We start from the raw sequence: 22406 nt of genomic DNA, 5'->3' as shown, positions 1-22406 counted from the left end.
TACCAGTCCCAATGGGCATCAACCAATCCTTGCATTTTGCCAATATTGCAAGAGCACTGGTGCTATGTCGGATTGTATGTGAAACCATTCAACAGATTGTCAGCTCAAGTTTCTTGTCTAGTTCTGAGTTCATCTGTGGTTATTCTAGTTCTGAGTTCATCTGTGGTTATTGACCTGAAAAAAGAGACAAATTAAGAGGAAAACCAACCTGCAAGTGAATACTTCCTAAAGATTATCTTCCCATCCCACTGCAGAACAGGACAACGGCAAGAACCTTCAGGCCTCCAACATGAGCAGAAAGAGAAGAAGAAGCTGCAAGAGCAGGAAAAGCTCAGATACCAGGGAAAGTAAGTTTACAACAATGGTTCAAACTGATTACAGGGACTGAGTTGGTGATCCTTAAAGCCCCCTGCCATTGTATGCTCCAGTTGCCAAAAATGTGGCTCGCACTAAAGTCATGCTTCAAGGAATGGGCTGCATCCCAAATATAAATGATGGAAATCAATATGGTGCAGTGTCATAAAGCTATTTCCTGCTTGAATTACTAGTTGGTTGCTTATGCTAAAATTTCTTTATTAAATATTTATGGGAGCAGTAGGTTGATGAGATGAGGTTTCAGCCCTGTGGGGTTACAGTTTATCTCTGTTTCGGGAAATGCACTTTTTAAAGTGCTGCTTTTAACTCTTTCCCATTCATTTTATGCTTGTAAGGTGAAATCCAGACTCTGCTCAGTTCAGTGTCCAAATTCTCCTTGCCCTCACTGAGTTCAATCATCAATCCATCTTCAGTTACTATCGTTAGAAATAATAGCATAGTCCAAAACAGAGCTTGGAAAAGTTACTTTTTTTCAACTACAACTCCCATCAGCCCCAGCCAGCATGGCGCTGGCTGGGGCTGATGGGAGTTGTAGTTCAAAAAAGTAACTTTTCCAAGCTCTGGTCCAAAATGAAGACAAAAGAAGTAGTCTCAATCAGCCTTAATTCAGAATTACAAGTCTGGATGGAGGATGGCAACTTGTAGTCCAAAAACATCTGGAAGGCCACAACTCCCATCATCCTTGACAATTGCCTGGGGCTGATGGGAGTTGGAGTCCAAAAAAACTAGAGGGCTGCAGGTTCCACATTCCTGAGGAAAGGTACACCCAGAGGGCCTTCATTGGCCTGTCAAGCTGTGGGCTGTTACTGCTACTCCTGCTGCTCTCTAGTTTTGGGATATATTTTTATTTGTTTACACATCTTTCTTTTTTGACACCGCAAATTCAATCCTACAGAATATAATAATTCCTTTTTATTTCAGGGCACCCTAATTCCATAGCAGAACAGACAACCAATGTACTCTACACACTCCATGCAAATCACGTAGACAGCATTTAGAATGAAGCTTGATGGAGACTGGACAGCAAAGCCTTTTCTCTGCATACATCTGACTGTTGGGAGCTGCTGCGTTTGTTGCAATATCATCTGCTTTTTGCTACAGAGCAAATTCTGATGTTATGATGCTGGACAGGTTCTTGCACCCATGATGATGTGGTTGCTAACAAAAATAGCTTCCACGGAGTCATAGGTTCACGAGGCTGCAATAAAGACTGGAATTAGTTTCTCACTTGGATCAGCTGGACTATATGGGGATTTTTAAATTTATTTTTTGAAATGACAATGCAGCCAAACTATAGGGAGTAGGAGTGTTGGCATGTGTGTTTGTTGGTGCTTGGAATGAACTAATTCAGATGAATTAATTCAGTGAATTTGTTTTTTTTTTAATCTGAATTACACATGAAAGCAGTTCCTATAATTTCCAGGTGAACAGAAGATGAGTCCTTCTGAGGAAGAAGTTTGGGTGATTTTTAAATCAATTCCATTTTAATTCATTTGTGTGTGTGTGTGTGTGTACACCCACATACATACAGTGCTCTTTTTTTTGGTAAAAGAATGAGGTGCTGCTACTCATACCTTGATAAAAGTGCTGTGGGTGCCAGCATAAAATGGTTGCCATAGGCAGCCAAAAAAAGTTGCCGGTACCAACACACACAAAAAAGCCAAATATAGTTTTCACCGCACAACTCCCTGTTTGATTTGGTCATCACATTTTCCATTTATATACCTTTCTGAAAAGTGATGCTACTCTTTAGGTTTAAAAACCATAATTGTTGAGAAAAATAAATAGAACAATTTCCCCCACCACAGTATGTGTGTCTGTGCGTTCGTTTTCTTAATCTTAGTACATTTTATAGTTTAGCAGAGCAACTTGTAAAATTCTGAAGGCTGAAAGAAAATGCTGAGGACAATGTGAATGAATTGTGAATTGAGCAGTGAACTGAACAGGAATAGAATTAGCTCCTATTTGAAGGGGGAAAACTCAAACTGGAAGTAATTCCTTTTAAAAAATGAACTTTTCAAACACTGGTGTTTACCTATCAGCTGACCAACATGAAAGACCAGATCCAGACGTCATTGCAAATGCATGGAGTTCCACCCACACAAAGGCCATTTTTAGTGGCATCATTATTTCATTGACATTTTAATCACCCCTTCTGATGAGCCACATGGCCTCAAAGAGTGATAAGATGTGAATCAGGAATAGGAGACCATGGAAACTAGCTTGTGTCTATGCAATGCAGGCTTAGACTGGAACACCAAGGGAAGATTTTTCATCTCTTTTACACTGCAGCTACATCAATTATGCTCATTGTTCAGCTGCCTGCTAAAAAGATAGGCGACCTCCCAGTGAAGGGCAATGAAAGAGAACTTGTAGGGCTTTCCAACTGATTTGTACTGGTAGATCTATAATAATCCATTCATTCTGGATGTGAAATATTATGCCTGAGCATTGTAATGTCATCTTAGTTGCTATTGATGAATTCATATGGGCAGGGTGTACGGGCCAAGGGAAACACAGCTGCTGCCAAATATGACAAAAGATTATCAGCTTTTGAATTGTGGAAGCAGATGAGCCTAATAAGCATGTACCATATAAGTGGGGCATACTGTCGAGGAGGGTGCACAGAGAAATGAACTGTTAGACATATTGCAAGTCAGCAATTATAAATATATGTACCACTTCCAAAAATAAACCCTTTGTAACATTAGTAGAGTTTGTGGAAACTGCTCCAAGGGCTTGCAATAATGCTGGAGACAGACAATGGTTTCCAAGACAAGCAAAAGAGATTTGAGAGAGATATTCTTTACCGTGGTGTGTCCACACATTTATTTATTTATTTATATGATGATGATGACAGTGATGATGATGCACCCTCTAGCATCTCAGATCAATCAGGGCTTTTTGAAAAAAATTCAAAAACCTGCAAACCTGATTTACCAGAGGCAAAATGAAATCCATGTATACAGTGGGTGGGTGTCGTGTGTAATGTTAAGCCAAACCATGATTTAGCATGAAAGCTCCCAGGAAGAAGATTGCAGCTGATTTGCTCCTGCTTTCTCCTTTCCCCTCAGTGCAGCAGTTAAGCCAAGGTTAGCTTTGCATGTCATCCAAATCGGGGCTTGTGGTTAAGTTCTCTCCTTCTTAATCACAAGCTGTAGGCAAGGATTGCAGCCAAGGACTGGGGAGGAGCAAAGCAGATGTAAGTTCTCCAAGAGCCAGCACATTCCAATGGACCCAGTAAACCATGGTTTGGCTTACCATTTGGGGCACACCAGGCTACTGAGAGCAATGTATCCTCTTTCAAACTATGATTAATTAGCTTAGATTTCAAGGTGCTCTTACTTCAACAATAGTAATGTTCTTCTTCCTTTTGTTTTCACTCTTCAGATGAAAATATGCCAGTCATCTGCAGATGCCAGGAAAACACTGAAGGTGTTGAAAATGGAGCAGGTGAGCATCCAACAGATGTGAATATCCATGAAGCTGTGGATGTGGAACAGTCTGACAAAAACAGAAGCAATCACTCTTGCACACCGGAGAATGGGAAAAAAGAACAATGCGGACATTCTTGAAAATAAAAAACAAGAAAATATATCTGACAGTGCAAAAGAAGGAAAACAAGAAAAGGATTGTCCTTTGCTAGCTTTTTCTACTCAGCAAGATGAGGTTCTAGGAGTGGTAAACGTCGATGAATCAGAAACCTCATCAACAGGAAACATTACACTGGAGTGCAACTTGGATGGAGTGGACACTCTTTGGTCAGAGAATGGATTTATTGCAGAAGTGAAATGCGATTCCTTTAATGTGAAATTGGAAGTGAAAAAAGATTCATTGTCTGGAGCAGATTGTGTAGCTGGAAAATGGAAATGCCCTAAGAATGGTTGTTATCATAAAGGCCACTGTTGTAAGTGGCACAAGGATCCAAGGCCATCCACTGATCTTTCTGGAAAATACGATGTGCCACGTAAATACAGAATCCAAATTGCCAGTACCCCAAACCCATCAGTGAAAGTTAATGTTGTAGGGAAGGAGATCAAGATGAAATATTTCAATGGGAAGCAGACATTAATGGTTAGTATCAAGTCTGGTGATGAACCAAGGAAATGTGGTCAGGCTAGCAGCCCAAAATATGGAAGTATATTCACAAGTGATACAGATTGTTCTGCATCAGAGGCATCTTATTCAGATTCTGAGTCAGATTTTAGCGTTCAGGAGAAAGAAGAATCATTCACAGATCACATGTGCCCAAAATGGTATGCACTGGTTCCTCCACCAGCTGAATTTGCTGACTCTGAGGAAATCTGCTTAGAAAGCACCACTGAGGTTGTATCCTTAAGTCCAGCAGGTGACATGAATATGTCAGATACTTTCTCAGCTGCCTTAAATTGTGGAGGGAGAGGTGCTCTCTGTCAAGAGAAAGGTAATGGAAGGAAGGAGTGTGCCAATGGAAAACATTGCTATAAAGGCATCATTTTTAGCTATACTGGTGAATCTCCTCTAGAAGACTGTGATCCCAGAGAAAACCATTTTGGAAAGAAACCTAGTGATGAGATGAGTGATGCTCACCAAGTACAGAACAACAGCCTAGTTGATGCAAGGGATATTATGCTTGTTTCACATATGGAATCAAAAAACACAAGAAGAAATTCTTTTCCAGCCACCTCTATTGACACACTGTCATCATGTCACCCTAGAAGAGACTCAGGTTTTTATTCAATGCCATCTTTATCCTTAAAAGGACAGCCCAAACCTACCAAAGCAACCAATCCTTACAGCAAGAGTACCCATACACAAACCAGCTGCACAAATCTTTGTTCAAGTTTTGCATCATCGTTCAGTAATCTCAGAGATCTTAAATCTTCATGCTGCTATGCCTTCACCTCATATGACCATGAACTGAGTGTATACCATACTGAGCTGGAAGGAAACCTAGGCAATGTTTTTTTCATAGATCACTGTTTAGAATACTTGGAAGACTGTAGAGAAATGGACCAGGTGACAAAGCAGGATTTTCATTACATTGCCAATTCCAATGAAGAACAAAAGGGAAAATGTAGACCCATTGAGCCTCTGAGAACCCTAGATGTGCATGAGGAATGCACTGAGCTCACAAGAGGTGACACTGAAGAGGAGGAGGGAGTGGAGGAGGAAAGGTGGAGGGGAGGAGGAGGGCAGGTTTGATCATTTACATGTTTTTTTAGTTCAGTGGGATTTACTCCTGTGCAATCATGCTTAGGATAGGTGAACTGACCTGGGGAGGGGCAGGGAGGGGAGGAGGAGGGCAGGGAAGGGAGGAAAGGGGACGGGATTGCGTGGGTGGGCAATGGGCAGAAGGGAAGCCCCTTTCTTTTCCAAAAAGAAAACATTGTGAACAGTATCATTCTTTTTCAGAGTTTCCCCCACCTTTTAATTCTACAGCAGGCACAAATAGGGCTGGTTCAACTTACCGTGAGATAGGTGCTATTTGCATCCCTGTTTAATTTGGATGTTTCACATGACGTTGAAGGCAATCAGCAACTATCACACAGTTTCCCCATATCAAACCAATCCATTTATAATCCAAAAAGGGAAGGAAAAAGCATCTCCAGTTTGTATGTCTAAGGCTTGCAAACACTTTGCTCCGATGTATTTAGGTGGGTGTGTCAATCATTCCCAACTCCATGCCCACTCCCTCCTCCTCCCTTTGTTCATGTCATTTCCTGCTGGCTCCTGTTCTGCAAGCCTGTTGCAAACAGTGTGTAATTTTTCTTCCCCCCCCTAACTTGTGCAAAAAAGCATAACACTGTTCAAACAAATATTTGTACTTCAGCTGGATTGTGAAAATACAAATAATTACACTTCAGGATTTTTTCTTTTTTACTTACTCTGGAACAAACTGAGCATGCTCAGTTGCCAAGGTAACCAAACAAAGTGGTAGTTTGACCTTAAGAGGGCGTGTACATTAGGAAGCTGTGTGATTGATTCTTTCCGTTCAGTATAAACGGAAAACAGCTGATTGGGAGTGTGAACGTTGCATATCTATCATGAAGGCAACAGCTTCATCTTTTATATGGAGTTGAGCTCCTGTGAATGAGCCTGTGGTCTCCCACCCAAATTTAAAGCAAAGCTGTCCCTTGCCACATCCACACCAAATCTTTATTTCACTTTACACAGTCCTAGCTTCCCCCAAAGAATCTTGGGAAGTTTAGTTAGTAAAGGGTGCTGAGAGTTGCTAGCAGATGCTTTCTTCCCCTCACAGACCTTCAATCAGAGCAGCTGACTGTTAAAACACTCTGGCCACTGGAGCTCTGTCAGGGGAATAAGAGTCTCCTCTCAGCACCCTTCACAAACTACACTTCCCAGGATTCTTTGGGAGAAGCCATGACTGTCTCAAGTGAAATAAAGGTCTGGCGTGGGTGTGGCCCCCTGATTAGCTAAACCAAGCAGCTGTGAGTCTGGCTTTTAGAACTCTGAAAGTTGGTTCTTACTGAGCATGTTGATATTCTCATTGAGTTCAATGCTAAATTTCTTAAATTAATTAAAAATCAGCCAGGCATTTTTTTTTAACTTTTAAAGGGCAGAAGATGAAGGTCAGAGGATGGGGCAAGGTCAGCAATAGGATTACAGGTACTATGTGAACATGGCTGATTTTTAATTAATTTCCACAAATTATGAGAACTCTAAAGAAGGAAGTCTAAAAGGAGTCTGGTTTTTCTCTCTTTTTAAATTTTGAACTTTCAATTCTCTCTGACTGTTTTGTGTATCATTTAGAGGGTTGTTAAGCAAGCATTTCTGAGTTGAGGACCATACGATTTGAAGGTTTTGTTTTGAAATGAGCTTATGAGAAGGATCAGAATGGCATGGGGGTGTTTTCAATTTAACATTGCGGAATGCAAAAAATCCATGCTGACTATAGTATACAGCCACTCTCATAGCTGTGTAAATGGATTCAGATAGATAGATAAACTTCTCTGGAGCTTTTCTCTATGATCTACTGATTGGATTAACCTTCATCGTCACTTGACTAAAAATTATTCATCTACCTCATTATTTCTGCTTTCCTTTCACTTGTGTAAAAGTATGCCAGATGCATTGGTCTGGAGTCTCAAAGCAATGCTTTCAAGTTAAGATACCTAATGAATTTATAGTGCATGCTGATGGGTTCCTCCGGTGGGGATGTTAATGTCTGGGGTACAGCAAATGCTTCAGCTCACACATGCCAATGTCTTTGTCTTCTGATTGGTCAGTATAGTTACATGAACATACGTATCAGTATAAACTAGGGAAATTAATTACATGCCTAGCATACATAATTAATTATTGCTAGCACATCTACCAGTAAGAGAGTTGCATACACTGTACAGGATATTTACTTTTTCCTGTAAAATGTGACATTTACAGTTGAATTTCAAATGTATAATCTCCCCAACAAAATATATTGGTGAGGTTTTCTATTTATTTGCCTCATTTGCCAAAAAAAGAAAAAGTGTGTGTGTGAGTGAGTAATAAATATCAAAATCCATCAAGTACACCAATGCTGACATTCAAACTCTCATGACACTTGCAGATTAAAAATGAATTTGCTCTGAATATCTGTGCCTTTGCAGCAAATTCCCTCAATGAGTACACACAAGTAAAGAATGTAATGTAATTTACAGGCAACCACAAAATAATGAAAAGACAATTGCTTCACCTATAGAACGGCTGCATTTATCTGACTGTTATTTGATTTTAGTATTTACCTCACCCCTGACCACTTTCTTAGCTGCTCTTCTGGATGCAGATCATCAACAGTGCTCCAACCAAACATAGGCTGAATCTAGAAACAGCATTGAGGCAGTGTGGAATATAGTAATGAGTAGGGTGAGGTTATTTCTTCCAAATGACTATTCAGTGAGCATTCCTCACAACCACCCAACATCAAGGTACTCCTGGCATCCTGGGGAATTTTCACAGAAGCCTTCTTGATTCAGCTCAAGGAACTGTGACATGAGAAAAAAGGTTATAAACCCTATTATGTTTGCAAAAGCATTTACGTGTCTCCAAACGCTGTTTTGGATCACAGCTAAATCTTCATCTTTAGTGCACATGATGGGCACAATCAATTGGAACATTCTCCTGGGCAAGCCCCAATGAAAAAAGGACAGGAGCTTTGTAGTTTCCTTTCCTCATAATAGCTGTAGCTAGCTTTTTTGATAAGTGTAATACAAGCCCTATCGAAAGTATGAGTTTAGTCCCATTGTGATGCATAGTACAGTTATGTAAGCAGGCCTGTAGACCAGATTTCCCTAACGTGGTGCTGTCTAATCTTTTGGACTACAACTCATCATCCCTGACTATTGATCGTACTAGCTGCGGTTGATGGAAGTTATAGTTCATAATATCTGGAGGACAACAGGCTGGGGAAAGCTGTCGTAGCCCTTGGTTTGGCTTTTACTCTACTGAACTAGGAACCAGGCATCAGTACCACAACGTTGAGTTAGGCAGGAGTCATCTGGAGCTATTGCTCTATAGACTCTTTAATGAGTTACCCTAGTTTTCATATTGGGATGCAACAAGGTCTAAATGGGGTAGACTGTCTAGGAAGGAGGAAAGGGTTTGTTGGGCTCCTTCAACTCTCTGACTGTGGCCAAACTTGCACACGTTCTGCTGCATTTTGCTATATAATGAAGAAGCTTTTTCATGTGAAGCCGTGGAAATAGCATCCAAGCAGGAACAAAGGACAATGGGAGATATCCATCATTAGTCATACTCAAAAGTAGACCCATTGAAATAATGAACACATCCATTGATTTCAGTGGGTCTACTCTGTGTATGACCTAGTTGGCTGTCATTCAGTGTAATAATGTTGGGTCCATAAACACAGACCACAGAATGAGGACTGGCATAAAACACAGCTTTAATCTGCACAGTGATTTAGCCGTTTGTATTATAGATCTCAGCCTTTGTCTGTTCCAGCCAACCCATTTGATCCTAAATCATGTCCACATATTACCATTTTGTGCAAAAGAGTTGACTAATACTGCATATAATGGTCGCTACAGGTAGCAGGTTATAGTGTGGACTATAAAACATTCAGTAGCTGATCTCATGAGTTAACCTTGGCCTTATGATTGTTTGAATCATGTATTTAGTAAGTTAAGCACTTCCCTGCACATGGAGCTGTCACATGTGAAATGACTTGCTATTTGGGAGTGATATATCATGAATGTTGTTGTGCCTTATGTAACGTTATGTTGATGAGCGCTGTCTGAGTGACTGAATTAACTGTGAATCACTCATCCATATGATCAAATCTGCTTCTGGGAAACTCCCTCTCCATCTTTACACAGTGCAGCCCTAAACAATAATCACTGAGCTCTAAAGCCTATGGATTTTAACAGATAAGATTTATTCCACATGGACCTTCATTGGTCGAAGCGAGAGCACAAAGGTAAGTTCATGTGGGCTTTTGTATGAAAATTTATATTTGTAATTTTCTGTTCTATGATCCAAGTAAGCTAAGGCTAAGTTACCTGTTAGGAGGGAATCAATGTGTAGAAAAATCTGGCATTTAAAAAGTGAGCCACAGATAAATGTTTTTCTTCTATAGCTCTCTCTATCTCAGTTAATACTGGACTAAATAAAGGGAGGTCATCAGACATTGTTGGGTTACATTGGTCAACTATGAGGATGGTCCTGTGTTCAGGACTGGAAGATAATATTTTTAAGATGTTGTGACAAAAAAAGGCACTTCTGGTTCTCAACTAAGCAAGCCAAAATGGGAAGCGTCTAAATGTGAAAAGAATTTTGATAGATTGATTTTTACCTGAAAGGACAAGTCAAGATTAACATGAATGCTCAAACCTCTCAAGCATCGCTTGAGTGATGTTACTTATTATAGCTTCACTTTTTTCTTCCCCCACACACTTGCTGCTTGCCAGTTTCTATTCTTGACATTAACAAGCATCTCTGAATACTGGCTCATAATACAAAATCTCCAGAAACCTCATCTGCTTTCCTAAGCAATAAGAATGCATCAGAGTGCTTGTTTGGGGAGGGCGAACAACTGAATAGGGGGGAACAAACCTAAAAGTGTGTCTATGAGCAACTTTTCTAATTTTATGCAGTCATAGAATTTAGTCTGTCCTGAATTCCAAGTCCAACAAGCTAGCAAAATCGATGATGTGACATCAAAAGCATCCCGGTGCATCTAGCTTGAATGTAAAAAGTACATTGGCTAGTTGTGCAACTTGTGACCTCCCAATTGAATGCATCTCATCAGCCATACATGTTTGCCCACCAGAGGTTTGATGACCCTCCTGGTTTTGCTGCAAAAACAGGAGTGATGGGGTTTTCGGGCACTTGACATGCCCAGGTACATGACAGGTGATCTGTGTTTGCAATGGTGGGTCGCCAGTTGTGCAGGCTTGAGTTAGAATGTACATTGGATGTTAAACGGGCCTCCCTCCTGCTTTCTGTCTCTGGTCAGTAATATTCACAGGGTCAGCATCAGGGATCAGCATTGTCAAGCACCTGCTGCCAGTGAATGGTCCTGACCCTGCTGCTCTCATCCTTGCTATTGCTGCCTGTTTACATTAACTCTCTGGGCATAAAAGCACTGACAAAAGTGAGGAGACAGGGCAGCATCTTCCACATGCCTTGCCCTCCACCTCTGAGTAGTTGTACAGGCTAGGCCCAGAGAGAAAAAGAGGGCAAGGAAATGGAGCAGTGGTGACAGTAGCAAAGAAAACAACAGCCAAGGAAGTAGATTGGACTGTGAAAGACCAACTCAAATTGTGTTTGCATTTTGACAAATTGTAGGGTAGTACAATATCTCAGAGAGGAGGTCAGGTCTCCTGCTCCCCTGGTGCATTCACTATAGCTGCCCAATTTCCCTGTTTGATAGAAATATCTGTGGGCCAAAGGTATGTTCGTAAACCGCAAGGGTTTTTTTTGCCTATTAGTGAATTTCTCTGCTTTTTAATCCAGGAGGTAACAAATGGGATCCTGTGCAAGTTTGCTGAGAATGGATTGATCATTTGCATGCTTACTGAGTTCAGTGGGATTTACTCCCCTGCAATCATGCTTAGGGTAGGTGAAACTGCCCATGGGGGAGCAGGCAGGAGGGAGGAGGAGGGAGGGGAGGAGGAAAGGGGGAGGGGAGGAGGGCAGGTTTGATCATTTGCATGCTTATTGAGTTCAATGGGATTTACTCCTATGCAATCATGGTTAGGATAAGTAAAACTGACCATGGGGGAGGGGGAGGGGGGAAGGGGAAAGAGCACAGCTGGGCAAAGTAAGGGGGAGGGGAGGGTAGGTTTGATCATTTGCATGCTTATAGAGTTCAGTGGTATTTACTCCCGTGCAATCATGCTTAAGATAGGTAAAACTGACCATGAGGAGCAGGAAGGGAAGGGGAAGGAGGGTATTGGAAGGGGATGGCGATGGGAGGGAGGGACGGGCAAAGGAAGGGGAGGGGAAGGGCAAGAGGAAGGGGATAAGAGGGAGAAGGGAGGCTGTGTTTGATTTTTTGCATACTTTTTGAGCTCAGTGGGATTTATTTCTGTGCAATCATGTTTGAAAATGGAAATGGACTGCCTTTAAGTTGCTCCCGACTTATGGCGACCCTATGAATAGGGTTTTCATGGTAAACAGTATTCAGACGTGGTTTTACCATTACCTTCCTCTGAGACTGAGAAGCAGTGACTGGCCCAAGGTCACCCAGTCAGCTTCATGGCTGTGTGGGGATTCGAACCCTGGTCTCCCAGGTTGTAGTCTGACAGTGACCCAGGGGAAGGGAGGAGATTGGGTGAATGGGCACTGGGCAGAGTGGAAGTCCCTTTTCTTTCCAAAAGGAGAACACTGTGAACAATATCATTGCTTTTCAGGGTTTCCCCCACCTTTTTATTCTACAGCAGGCACATGTAGCCTCCCACCCAAATTTAAACCAAAGCTGTCCCTTGCCACATCCACACCAGGCCTTTATTTCACTTTGGACAGTCATGACTTCTCTCAAAGAATCCTGGGAAGTGTAGTTAGTGAAGGGTGCTGAGAGTTGCTAGGAGATTCATTCATTTCATTCATTTATTAAATTTATGTACCGCCCGACTAGCAATAGCTCTCTGGGCGGTGAACATAAAATAGCATAAAAAATACAATAAATAACAAAATAATACTAAATAATACAATCAAAAATCCAATACAATAACATTTTTAAAATAAATCAATTTAACTTAAAATGCTTCAGAGAATAGGAAGGTTTTGACCTGGCGCCGAAAAGAAAGCAGAGTCGGCGCCAGGCGTACTTCCTCAGGGAGACTGTTCCATAGTTCGGGGGCCACCACTGAGAAGGCCCTAGATCTTGTCACCACCCTCCGGGCTTCCCTGTGAGTTGGAACCCGGAGGAGGGCCTTCGTAGCAGAACGTAGTATACGGGCTGGTTCATATCGGAAGAGGCGTTCCGCAAGGTATCGTGGTCCCGCACCGTATAAGGCTTTATAGGTCAACACCAACACTTTGAATCTGGCCCGGAAACATATTGGCAACCAGTGCAAGCGGGCCAGAACAGGTGTTATATGCTCGGACCGTGTGGTCCTTGTCAGCAATCTGGCCGCCGCATTTTGCACCAGCTGTAGCTTCCGAACTGTCTTCAAAGGTAGCCCTACGTAAAGCGCATTACAGTAATCCAAACTTGAGGTTACTAGAGCATGTACCACTGATGTAAGGTCCTCTTTACTCAAATAGGGATGTAGCTGGGCTACCAACCGAAGTTGGTAGAACGCATTCCTAACCACCGAGGCTACTTGAGCCTCAAGTGAGAGGGAAGAGTCTAAAGAGACTCCCAGACTACAAACCCGGTCCTTTAGGGGGAGTGTAACCCCATCCAGGACAGGGTATGTATCCACCATCCGATCAGAGAAACCGTCCACCAACAGCATCTCAGTCTTGTCTGGATTGAGCTTCAGTTTGTTAACTCTCATCCAGTCCATTGTCGTGGCCAGGCAACAGTTCAGTACATCGACGGCCTCACCTGAAGAAGATGAAAAGGAGAAGTAGAGCTGCGTGTCATCAGCAGGAGATGCCCTGTTCCCCTCACAGAACTTCAATCAGAGTGGCTGAATGTTAAAACACTCTGGCCACTGGAGCTCTATCAGGGGAACAGGAGTCTCCTCTCAGCACCCTTCACAAACTACATCTCCCAGGATTCTTTGGGGGAAGCCATGACTGTCTCAAGTGAAATCAAAGTCTGGTGCTGGTGTGGTTCCCTGATTAGGCAAGCCCAACAGCTGTGAGTCTGGCTTTTAGAACATTGACAGTTAGTTCTTACTGAGCATGCATGCAGTTCAATGCAAAGTTTCTTAAATTAATTAAAAATCAGCCAGACATTTTTTTAACTTTTAAACTGTAGAAGATGGTCAGAGAATGGGGCAAGATCAGTAACAGGATTACAGGTACTACTCTGTGAACATGGCTGATTCATAATGAATTTCAAGATTATGAGAACTCTAACAGAAAAAAGTCCAAAAGGGCTCTGGGTTCCCCCCCTTTTTTTAGATTTCTCTATTCCTTCTGACTGTTTTGTGTATCACCATGAAAATTGAGAGGGTTGTTAAGCAAGCGTTTCTGAGTTCAGAACTATAAGTTTTGTAAGATTTTGTTTTGAAATGAGCTTATGGGAAGCATCAGAATGGCATGGGGGTATTTTCAATTTAACATTGGGGAATGTGAAAAACATCCATGCTGGCTATAGTATACAACCACTCCTGTGGCTGTATAGTCAGACAACAAATGGGGAAAGGATTGGAATGAATCTCTCCACTCAGTGAACAAAAAACTGTTTTTGGGGGGCACAGAGGGGGACATATCAAAAGTCCTGTAGTTGTGATTGGGGTAACTGGCACAGGGTGACATGCATAAATCCTGTTAAAGTGAAAAGGGACTACATGCCCTTTACTGCAAACTCATCTAACCTACTTCTATTTTTCATCTCACAAGAGTATACAGAGACCAAAATCATTCCAATCCTACTAACATTTTTCATTAATTCACTTTCTTTTTGCTTTTCAAATCTTTTTCATTTCCATTCTCAGTCTTTCAGTTCTTCCTTTTTGTTTCTATATCTTTGCCATTTTAAAAATAAAATCTGGGATAGAAACAAATATATTATTTTCTCGTCACTTCCCAGTAAACTCAGAAGATGGCCGTTCATTGGATCTAGGCCTGCCTGGTGAAAGTGAAGAGAGAGGTTTCTACACTGAGATCTTCCACTCAACTTCTTGGGTGTTCAGAGGGGATGATGCCAGTCCAGATAACAGCCCCAGGTGTCTTAGCAAAAGGTCTAGACCAGTAGCAGGTAAGGGGTGTGTGTGTGTGCGTGCGTGGGTGTAAGCACCACCACCTTCAAAGAGGTAGTTGCAATCTGTAAAGGCTTCAGCTGGAAGGATAATTTCAGACTGTTTTGAGATATACCAGTTTCATTTTCAGGACCAGATTCCAGACTGACCTCTGGTGGAGCAAACTGTGGCTGTAAATACACTAGTCATTAGAGCAAAGTGTTTCCATTAGCCACACCTGGAGGGGGAAAGGGTTGATCTGCCAATCAGTTGCAAAATCTCTTTGAAGATGAATTTTTAAAAATGCACTCAAGCTGCCCCACCAGGTTTTTCAGTAAAAATGGACGGGGTTTGACTAGCGTCGTTATGCCCCCGGTTTCAGAAGAGAGAGGTAGAACCACTGGAACCAGCAGAACAGTGAGTGTGTTTCTACCCTATCTCAGAAGTGGTAGACTATTTTTCGTTGCAGCTTTCTAGGCAAAGGGTGGATAGCCACCTGTTGGATTTGATGACCTCCCAACTCTATGATTCAATGAATCTGCTTTTTTACTGACTGCTGTAAAGAACATGAACAATAGCTCTATTTGGGCCCTAAGGCCCCCAGACAATTAGAATCACATGAGGAAGAGAAGAGATGGGGTTGCTGGCCCTGCCTCTTTCATCACATCCCCATTGCATGTCCCTGGTGTACCCTCTGCACATTGGGGGTTTAAGGCCTGAAGCAAATCAGGGTTCTAAGTCTCATTGGGGAGCATACACAAGTACAGCAGACTCACCACTGTATGTCTTAGCCCTTTAAAACATGGAGGGCAAAGGGGTTAGGTGATGGGGATACAACAGAGAGAGCAGGAGCAGGAGGAGTGTTTCTCTCTGCTTAACATTAAGGAGGTATGCTAGAGAAATTAAAATTTAAAAAGTTTCTTCATGGCCAATTTGCATAGCCAACCCACTATTAAGAATCCCGCTTAATGCCATGGATGTGCACTTAAGAACCAAGAAGGTGAGACTGTCATAATTCAAACTTTTTAATGAATACATTTAATTAATAAATAAAATTGCACCTATAATTTTATTTTTATGTGCCTGGTTCCATTCCTCAGATCTATGGATGTAGACTGTATTTACCTAAAAAGTACCAGGTGTTTTTTTAAAAAAGTCTTGCCTGCAGCCAATGTACTTCTCTTTACAATTCAAAATGACATCTAGTTAGTCAAAAACATCCACTTCTTGAGGGGGAAAATGATTTAGCTGGGTTTTTTTCCAGTTATATTAGAAATGTATGAAATCAAGCATTTTATTTCATTGTATTTTAATTTAGTTCGTGAACGAACTGTAAGGATTGCCAAAGGAACTGGCGATTACCCCTGGGGATTTCGAATCCAATTCTCAAAGCCCATCCTTGTGACTGAAGTGGACACCAGTAAGTGATACACACACCCCAAGCTCATTTTTCTTATGATAAGATCCAGAGTAACTTGCATGGCAGTATACTTTAAAGGAGCCACCAGCATCACTGAATTTATTATGACAAAATGCCTCAGGGCAAACAGCTAACTGGTCACTCAACAAGTCTCCTATGTTCTTTTCTATTATTGTTTATATTCCTCCTAGACATAATGTCTTAAATTATTCTTGCAAACAACATTGTCCATTATACTGAAAATGATAACAGGAACAGATGCCCATTTATGTGTCATTTATTTATTGATAAATGATCTTCCCTGATTGACTTTTGTGTAATCAAACTAAAAGGGTCATGTACAGCCTGAAGCAATTTCTCCTCCCAACATTAGATCTCTGCTAAGGAGAGGCGATGATAATGACAAACCAGATCAGTGATCCATATAAAACAAGAAACTATTTGGTAGTAAGAAAAATCATATTTTTTTTTCTTTCTGTCTGAATTTTGAATAAGATCAGTTTCCTGGAGTTGTACCTAATGTACTCCTACTCAGAATAGACCCATTGAAATTAACGTGTCTAAGTTAGTCATGTTCATCAATTTGAATGTCACTCCATTGTCATGGTCACATCACTTCCTGGTGAAGTTTAGACTTATGGCTCTGATCCTTCCCTGCAGAGGTGGTGCACAGATTAAGATGGTCTGCCCCTGGAGCCTAATGGAATCCACAGGATTCCTGAATGCCCTGCGGGAGTTCCCAGTAGATAGAGCATGTGTCCTGTTGAAGCCTTTGTCATGCTGTGGAACAGTGAGACGCGTCGGACTCTCAATATGGTTGCCCCCGAGCACCCTCTCCGGCATTGTGGAGCCCTGTTTGCCCCTTGGTACACCAGTGAGCTAAGGGCAATGAAACAGGCTGGACAACGGCTAGAGCGCAAGTGGTGAAAGACGTGCTGTGAGGCTGATCGGGCATGAGTAAAACATAATAACCGTGCCTGCTGTGTGGCGGTGAGGGCAGCAACGGAGGCCCACTTCTCTGCCACCATCGCATCCTCAAGTAGCCGTCCGGTGGAGCTTTTCTGTATTGTCAGGGGTCTGTTGACATCAACTCCAGGAAATGGAGTTTTAGACCCTTCGGAGGCCCACTGTGAATTGTTGCAAAGCACTTTCAGGGTAAAGTTGCTCACCTCCGTAGCAGTCCAGATGCCCCATCCACATCTACTGTAGTCCCCAATGAGGTGTCTAGTGCAATGTCTGCTGCAACTTCTTGGGAACGGCTTCAATTGATGCGGCGTGATGATGTAGACAACGTGCTTGCGATGATGCAGCCAGCAATGTGTCCTCTCGACCCTTGCCCTTCTTGGCTTATTAAAGCTTGCAGAGGGGGTTTGACCGAGTGGATCCAGGGTGTGGTCAATGCATCATTGTGGGAGGGAGTGGTTCCAGCCACCTTGAAAGAGACGGTGATCTGACCACTCCTGAAAAAGCCCACCCTGGACCCATTGGTTTGTGACAACTACCGACCGGTTGCAGATACCCCCTTTTTAGTAAAGGTGATTGAGAGGGTTGTGGCAGCAGTTGCAAGTACTCTTGGATGCAACAGATTACCTTGACCCATCCCAGTCTGGGTTGAGGCCTGGTAATGGGACTGAATCGGCTTTGGTCACCCTGATGGATGACATTTATTGGAAGAAGGACAGAGGGAATGCAACCCTGTTATTCTTACTTGATCTCTCAGTGGCTTTTAATACCATTGACTATGGTATCCTTCTGGGCCGACTTGGTGAGATGGGTGTTGGAAGCACTGTTTTACAGTGGTTCTGATCTTATCTCCAGGGTTGCTGACTGTCTTTTGGCCCCCTGGCAGTTGTGCTGTGGGGTACCACAGGGTACCATCTTGTCTCCCATGCTGTTTAACATCTATATGAAGCCCTCGGGAGCGGTCATTAGGAGATTTGGGGTGACGATACCCAGCTCTGTTTCTCCGTAACATCTGAATAGGGAGAGGCTATGCAAGCCCTGGACTGCTGCCTGGACTCGGTGGTAGGCTGGATGAGGGCCAATAAACTGAGCCTGAATCTTAGCAAGACAGAGGCGCTGTAGGTTGGTGGTTCCAGAGTTTGGATAATTGGTCAGTTGCCTGCTTTGGATGGGGTCGTACTCCCTCTGAAAGAGCTGTTCCATAGCCTGGGGGTGCTCCTGGATCCAAACAAGATCAGCCTCACAAGACCTTCTCTTGGTCCCACCGGTGAAAACAGCTAGGCTGGTGCGGACCAGAGAGAGGGCTTTTTCGATTGTGGCCCCCACCCTCTGGAACTCACTTCCTTTTGACCTCCGTCATGCCTCCTCCCTGATGGCCTTTCACCGAGCCTTAAAGACCTGGCTATTCAGGCAGGCCTATGGGATTCTTGGGGCGGGCTAGGTTTTTATACGAGAGATGGTTTTAGATGAATTGATGTTTATGTTTGATTGTTGATTGTATATTGTGTTATATTGTATATTATATTGCTGTAAGTCGCCCAGAGTGTCCGTTAAGTCGGACAGATGGGCGACTAACAAATAATTTTTTATTATTATTATTATTATCTTTGTCGCTAGAGGCCCAGGTGGCCTCAGTGGCTAGGAGTGCCTTTTACCAGCTTTTGCTGGTAAGACAGCTGTGGCCGTTTCTGGACCGGGATACCCTGACCACTGTTGTCCACACACTGGTAACCTCCATGCTGGATTACTGTAATGCGCTCTATGTGGGGCTGCCCTTGAGGTTGGTCCAGAAGCTGCAGCTGGTGCAAAATGCAGTGGTGAGAGTGCTCACTGAGGCAGGGTATTGCCAAATGTCACCCTGCTGCTGAAAGAATTGCACTGGCTGCCCATTTGCTACTGGGCCAAGTTCAAGGTTCTAGTTTTGGTGTGCAAAGCCCTATACAGCTTGGGACCAGGATACCTGAAAGACCGCCTTACTCCTTATATACCCAGTCGATCACTGTGCTCTGCAGGTGAGGGCCTCCTGCAGATACCATCTTATCAGGAGGTCCATTCTGCACAATATAGGAAATGGACCTTTAGTGTGCCAGCACCTACCCTGTGGAATTCCCTCTCCTTAAATATTAGGCAGGTGCCATCTCTGTTATCTTTTTGGCACCTTTTGAAGACTTTCCTCTTTCAACAAGCCTTTTAAGTTAAGACCTATCCCAGTCTGCGTCTGTGTTGGAATTGCTTTTAATGTTTGTTTGTTGTTTTAAAAAAATGTTTTTAGCCTTTTTTAAAAGATGTTTTTAAAGCTATGTTTTAGAAAAAGTTTTTAAAGTTGTTTTGTTTTAATGTATTTTAAGGTCTGTTTTTATGATGTTTTGATGTGTTTTTAGTGCTTTTGTTTGCCGCCCTGGGCTCCTACTGGGAGGAAGGGCGGGATATAAATCAAATGATGATGATGATGATGATAAATGGGTCTAAGTAGGACTAGCATTGGATGCAGCTTTACTTCTGACCTGATCTTGTAATACCTAAATAGGACCTTTATAGGATTTTTTAGGATTTTAAACATGAACCTACCAGCTCACACAGACCTTTCTTTCCCCTCTCTCCTCCTCTCATGCAACTGAAAGCTTCTGTTGCTAAGTTAGTAGAAAACCACAGTTTTCCCTATCATCCAAGCCTAGCATACTATGGTTTGTTTGTAGTGTAGTTTGCAATCCTAGAATGCAGAGAAACTATGGTTTGTAGAAACCATCATTTACCAGGTTCAGAAGAAGTGGAAAACTGGTTTCCTGCTAGACCAGGAATGGAAGTTTTAAACTGCCATCCACACATGAAGGGAGAAGCTAGTGCCTAAGAAACATGCTTTAGCAGTGCATCAAAATACTGTCATAATTTTGAGGGACAGTGCACCCAGGGGGTGGGGGAGAAATTGCTGTGTGCGGTATAACCTCTTATGTCATTTATCATAATTTTCCAGCTACAATAGGACACAATCAGACCTCTAACTCTTCCTCAAGCCAAATACTTTCTAAAACATTCTGTTTGAGTCATGGAAATGTCATTAATTGAGGTGGATTTTTAAAAGCCATTTACAGTTCAAGAGGAAAACAGAGAGAATTTCAGAAGCATAAAGTAGTTACCATGAAATTATTTTTGGCAGTTTGTTTCATTTCCAAATTGTTGAACAAATTCTAGAAAAATGAGTTCTCTTATCCAAATTGCAGCAGACGGAGATCACAAAAACTGCATATAAAGTCCTTGAAGTGCTGGGTGTACTGAAATAGCTTCAGAAATCTCATGCCACCTCTCTAGAGTTATCAATCAATCCATTGAATAGCAGTATGATCATAATGCATCATCTGTCATTTTGATGTATTTTTATGAAAAGGGCAGAAATTCTCCATGCTCTAGCGACTGTCATTTCCCTGTTGTCCTTTGATTTCCTTGCCCATTGCTCTGGGTTTCTATTGTATAGATGCATTTACTAAATCACAGGGTACTGGTATTTTATACTTGTGTTAATCAAGAAGGACATTTACATGTTTGTTTTTCTGGAAAAACATACATGTTATATTATGGCAGTTTAATTATATGCTGAAAAAGGAAAGCAACAGTATGGTTCTGGGACTCATGTAGATAGGATTCAAATGATTGTGCATAAATGAACCTAAACTGAAAATATTTTCTGCTTATGTAAGTTCTCTTCTATTCCTAGCCTGACTTTACATAAGACTTTCCATGAAAATAGTCTGAAGTTTTCAGATGGCAATCAATAATCCAAAGGCAGATAATGTAGTACTTTGGGGTCAGACATGCTTTTATATCCTACCATTACTTTTCCTTCTCAAATAATTCTATTCAGGGCTATCATCCTTCTTTACAATAATGATGAAAGTACAGCAATGAGAGAAGAGCAAGCAAATTCCAGGCCTCTGATGCAGACCATACACTGTTGTGTTTTGATCCTATTAGGCAGGAGGCTTTTCATTCATTGCCTTTCCCACTGAATGAAACAGGCGAAGGGGAATCTAACTCTAAACTGACATTCCATCTATTTTTATATATAACATAGCACAATCTCTTTGTGCTTACTTTTAAGTCTTTCCATGACCTTGCCCCCATTTTATCGCTGTCCCAATTTGCTCGATTTTGGTTTAAACATTTACATCCCCATCTTTCCAATTTTCACTGCCCAAGCCAGCTTACGTAAAATCATAAGAACATCAATGAACACAACAGATACCAAAAACAGAACAAGCAACATACAGCAAATGCATGTAAGCTAAAATCAGCTAAAAATAAAAATAGACAGCAACTATCAAGGAAATTCCTGAGAGAAAAGGAAAGTTATTAGCTACCGTGAAGGAATATAAATGATGCTGACTGAATTTCTCTTGGGAGAACATGCCAACCCACCCACCACCCACCCCAAAAAGGGCGAGATGCTATAGATGAGAAAACCCAGCAACTCCTCTGCTCTCAGCTTCTCAAAGATTCCCTGTTATTTTAAATGAATTCACTCATTCCCTCTCCCTGCCTAGAGAGGTAGTGAGGTCCCAGAAACATCCCTCTCCTAGATAAAATTCAAGCTTATGCTTTGGAGTGACCCAATATATGGCATAGTATTATCCTGTCTTAATGCAAACCTTAGACTATGCTATTGACTCTCTTCAGACCTCTAGGTCTGTTTTCCCACATGAATTGTGGGTGATGTTATTATGTGTCTATGTCATTCTGAGTATAAACAGGATGAATTCTGTTGCAGAATCAGGCTACTAATGACACCTGAGGGTTCATGCCATACACTGCCCTTTGGCATTTACATAATAAAAGCAAAGAAAGGCACCCACCCAAGAATCTTAAATAGCCCACTTCAGATTAGGCCACGTTATTCGGCCACTAATTGAGAACAACAGAGACCAAGAATAGCTTGAGCAAATGAACTTTGTCAATCTGGTACACTCCAGATGTTTAGTCTAAAACCTCTGGAGGTCACCAGGTTAGCAAAAGCTGAACTTTGCTATGTATTTCAAAGGTTTTCCCCAAAAAATGATCTGAGGGGAAACTGCTTCTCTGATCTATGTGGGTTATATTTATTCTGCATGTAAAGTGAACTCCTTTCAGGATATTATCAAAATGTCACAACATAAGGTCTGTTTTCCTATTCTGTTGCAGATAGTGCAGCAGAAGAAGCAGGCCTTCAGACTGGAGATATTGTGATGGCTGTCAATGGAATGGATGTCACTAGCATGCCACATTCAGAGGCTGCAAATTTGGCAAGAAAAGGTAAGGATGGCCATGCAGTAAACTCCATTGCTATTTTTAAATGGCTTATTTAATCAGGATTTTGAATCACA

At 42.0% G+C, this 22406-nt stretch overlaps 1 pseudogene; it reads left to right on the top strand.

The window, feature by feature from the left end:
• The first annotated feature begins 289 nt into the window (after positions 1-289).
• Positions 290-22406, top strand: part of LOC133376554 (uncharacterized) — a 58779-nt pseudogene continuing 36662 nt past the window's right edge.

The sequence above is a fragment of the Rhineura floridana genome, chromosome 1, assembly GCF_030035675.1.
Source record: "Rhineura floridana isolate rRhiFlo1 chromosome 1, rRhiFlo1.hap2, whole genome shotgun sequence".
NCBI classification, from domain to species: domain Eukaryota; kingdom Metazoa; phylum Chordata; class Lepidosauria; order Squamata; family Rhineuridae; genus Rhineura; species Rhineura floridana.
The sequence above is the reverse complement of the archived record's forward strand: the minus strand, read 5'-3'. Positions and strand labels throughout refer to the sequence as shown.